Here is a 4711-nt window from a genome sequence, read left to right on the forward strand (position 1 = left end):
TTGAAGTGTTTCACATTAAAATTTGGGGTATCTAGTATTGTGTGTTTATTTTTCAAAACCCTGGTGCCCAGCTGCGTCTAATAAGATTAGAAGCCATGTAAGACATAGTTCAGGAGAAGCTATCCAGATGATTGTCAGAATTTAAGTCACGGTATTCAGTTTCAGATGAATTCTTGCGTTTTCTTAATAAGTTACATATAAAATCTGTACTGTAAGTACAATTTAAATTTATTTCCCAAACGCAATTTAATATAGACCACCATACCTATAAGGCTTTGTCCTTTACTTAAACAGCTACAGCACTTGATAGTGGTGTCTCCATAGATCGTTATATCGGGCCTTCCCTCGGGTAATTACGCTGCCCGGCAGATTGATGAACACGCCATAATACACCAGTGCATGGGTTTACACTGCTACTGATTTATCGATTAAATGGTTCAGACGGCTATCACAACAAACATGGGTAAACTGGTTTCCATTTTCGAAAAAATCATTCGTTAATTTCTGTTTTGATCACCAAAATCACATAATATTTGCAAAAAGTGAAACTGAATGCGCATTTGGGTTTTACTCATATTCTTTATCGTATTTCTGTATTCATAAATATGGCATTTATATTATGTCTGTAACTGTGCTAAATATAATGTCATTTATCTCGAGGCTTCTCAGAAACAGGGTCATGAATTTCTCCGAGAAGAACGTCGATTCCGAAGACATTTTTCACTTAATTTTTTATTGCAAAAAATATGATTACGGAATGCGTAGAAGCACTAGGACTTTATTCCGTAATTTTCAGAACTTGAAAAAGTACAAAACAATTTATCTATGAAGTTTTATAGTCACAAATTGCCCATAAAGTATTTATTATTTCTACACTACTGTCAGTGCAGCCCGGTATTGCTTGGTGTATTGTCTTTAATAATTCTCTTTGAAACTTTTCGTTAAATTATGCGTTATTATTTTCCCACTTTTCACAGACCATTTTTTTGTGAGAACCTGTAAAAAGTGGTTTTCAGGCTATGCAAAATACTGATTTTTCAGCAATTTAACTACAATGACTTGTCTCCATTCCTCAATAAATAAGCTATTTAACAATGAGAACATTATTCTAACGATTTCAAACAAAAATGCCAACTTTATAATGAAGGTATCAGAATACTTCTTCAAAAATATTCACAAACAAACACAAACTCCCCCCAATATAACACAAACTCAGATTTATTATTCCCCTAGATAATAAAAATCGCAAGTTATAAAACAGCAATAAAATTATTCAGCGGTAAATGCTAGTGGCAACCGTCTATCGTAGGACACAGGACGATGACCGTTGAGGGAATCAATGAAAATGCTATGTCATGTCCCCTGAGGGCCTGTGTACCTACAGACATGTATGTATGTGTGTCTGTATGCATGTATGTATGTTCGTAGCCTTGTTTGTTTGTTGACATGACTTCCCGGATATTGTTGGGGGATTTCGTTTGTAATCTGAGTAATAATTTGAAAACTTGTTTTGTCGTTTTTTTGTAGTACGTTCGTTTCATTGTACCCGTATAGGGGCGTTTGTTAAAAAATGCTTGTTTGTTATAAAAAAATGAGTTTTGGGTGGACTGTGCAAAAATTGTATGGAATGTTAGTTGGGTGGTTCTGTTTTCAGACTGTAAATACTAAATAGCTACGTCAGCAGTTGTAGTCCCATTGTGCGCATTTGAAACATTTTCAAATATGTTTTTGTAAATTTACCCTATGAAATTCAAAATTATTTGTAGGATTTAATAAAAAACTTAAGTTGTCTTCTCTTGAAATACAGACACTTCTCTCACAAAACAAACAACCACATCAAAAGCGACTGAAAAAGCAAAACCAACTGCATTTCTGCCATAAACCAGCTTATTTAGCGACGAACGTGCCGTTTTGCCTTTCAGACCATCAACAAAGGGTGGATATTTACGACTCAGCACTCTGGGACCATAGGACGTAATCTCCAAGCGTACACCGTGCGACACGCATCTCCTATTTGCAGTAAACAATTGCCGTCACACTTCAATCTAGACTCTCGTCATGAGCAGTCAATACACTATAATGAAATTCCCAGCCACGTCAGGTATCACAGATTGCGTCCAATATGCCCTGTAGGGTGCACGAAGCACACACGAACAGCACAACAGGACCAATATCAACAGACCCTTTATTTCACACCTTGTTGCTCCGCGCAATAGCTGTTTGTTCACTCTTAAGGGGGCGCGGTAGGTCTTGTGAGACTGGTCGGGTATCATAGATGTATTTCATGCAATTTCTTGCGCCTGGAGGCAACGAAATGACATGCGGGATGCTCCGTGTTATATCGATGCCAATAATGTAGCCCCCTAAGTGGGATCGTCGAATGAATATAAAGAGGCAAATGTTCCAATAACACACGTTGAGTTTTCATAGGCGAGAACACTAGTCTGCACGTATGATAAGTAAATCAATTTATATAAGGGGTAGTATTTTTTTTATCGAATGGTTAGCATAGTGGCTTGAAATACTAACTTCATCGGTTTGAGTGTTGTGGTTATGTAGTGATTTCACTATAGAAAATCTATACTAATATTATAAAGCTGAAGAGTGTGTTTGTTTGTTTGTTTGAACGCGCTAATCTCAGGAACTACTGGTCCGATTTGAACAATTCTTTCGGTGTTAGATAGCCCATTTTCTCTTTTTATTCGGGTTCGTGCAGAGGTTCCCACGGGATACGGGTGAGACCGCTGGCAGAAGCTATACAAAGATAAAGTTTAAAATAACCTCAACGTGTATTTTAATGGCTATCGGAATATTTTTCTCCAACCATGTTCTGTGAAACACATTCGGTCCTTTTAGCACTGTAGAAACAGCAAACGTTCATGATTCCATTTGCTCGAACTAACAAGCGAGTAGAAAAATATACCACTATAAATTCTAGTTCTTTTCAAACAAAAATAATTCTCCTTTTAGACCCACATAAGTTTACACCGCTGGCCGAGTGATCACGTCGCAAAAAAAGTTTTAAAGTCCCGTAAAAAGTTTCACAGACCCAATCCTCTGCGGGCTACCGAAACAAACACAAACTTTAGAATTAAAGGACATGTCTGGTGTGTTAAAACCTCGGCTTATTTGCACTGGACATCTCTATTTTTTATTTATTTATAGTCAACTTTTGCCTACGACTTGCTTGGGAAACTCGGGGGGAGAACCAGCTGTTTGCATCAAGAGTTTTACGTATTGAATAAATAAATAATAATTTCGTCTGTTTTGTCTAACTACTTAAACTTTAACTGCAAAATGGAACACTCTTTTTTACTTCAAATTTTGCAAAGAAAATTCAGTAGCAGTTAGCAATATTTGATATTATGGTAAAGGTCGAAGTGCTTCTACAGCCACGTAGGTATCAGGACAAATGTGGCTAAAATTGCCTACTGGCTAAAATTATTTGCAATTTGTGAGCATTTGCCTTAACTACCGACATGAGTATTGCAAATTCTATAAGACATTGTAAACGAGCGTTAGAAGGTTATTGCTCGAACTTTCAATCCCTCGCGACGTGATGAGACTATGATCTCTGTTTTATTTCAGCGCATAGTTCTGAATTACAATTGAAAGGCCGTGAATTCGAATTCGGAGAAAATCGACGAAGAATCATCGGGGAAAAAGTTTGGAGATTATTTCGTGAATATTTGAACTAGACATCTGGTAGGTGTAAAATAAGTATATTTTTTAAAACCTTCATGAACTTTATTAGATACCTATTATTTTACTCACTGTAAAGGAAACATGAAAATCAAAAGAAGAAAAGAAAGAAAGAAGAAGAAGAGAATCAAAAGTAGAGTGTTTCATAAAATAGAAAGAAAGACTTAATTTTCTTTTGTAATTTACTCGAAACTTATTTGCAGTAGGTATGTTAAACTGAATAAAAAACTTTATTGTTATTGATTCTAAATTGAACTAAAGGTATTGTGTACAAAACATATCTTCCACACTTAGAAACCTTAAGTAACAGTTAAATATTCACATAAACAACTATGTAGTTCAGCATATGTTAACAACAAGAGGTCCTATGGGTGCCATAACTTGACATAAAGAGACAGCGTCGAGTGCTCCTGCGATAAAACATAACATTTATATGCAGTTTATTGTGTAAATAGAATTTCATTTTCTCACTTCTGCTAGGAAGATAGGTGTGTAACGTTGAACTTGGACGTAAATAAAGTAGGTTTCCAGTCAGTTATGGGAGAGTTAACAAGTGATGGTATCAGAAACGAATACCCTTAATGTTTTTTAAAGAGCTCGTGGCTAGGTCAAAGCCGCACGGTTCGATTCATCCTAAAGTTAAGCAATACTTGGCGTGGTCAGTCTCTGGATGGGTGACCATCTTTTTACAATGAGCTCTTCCATTCTAGGTTATGCAGATGAATGTTTTTTAGAACGCAGTATCTAAATTCAAATTGCGTTTAACTGTTAAATAATCAACAAAGTGAAAGCGATGTAGCGCAAACAGAGTACCTGCAGAATGTCAGTTATGAAGCGCAGCATAACAATATCTGTATATCTTCTAAGCAAGGTATTTTGAAAAACCTACCTATATGTAAAAATAGAAAAAAAAACTAAATCTATTTCTGTAACGCAATAAAAAAAATCTACATAAATCCTACTGTCTTTTCCAGGAGCCAATATAAGACAAAACTCGTGATTTTCCTCC

This window comes from Helicoverpa zea, chromosome 12 (genome assembly GCF_022581195.2).
Source record: "Helicoverpa zea isolate HzStark_Cry1AcR chromosome 12, ilHelZeax1.1, whole genome shotgun sequence".
NCBI lineage: Eukaryota > Metazoa > Arthropoda > Insecta > Lepidoptera > Noctuidae > Helicoverpa > Helicoverpa zea.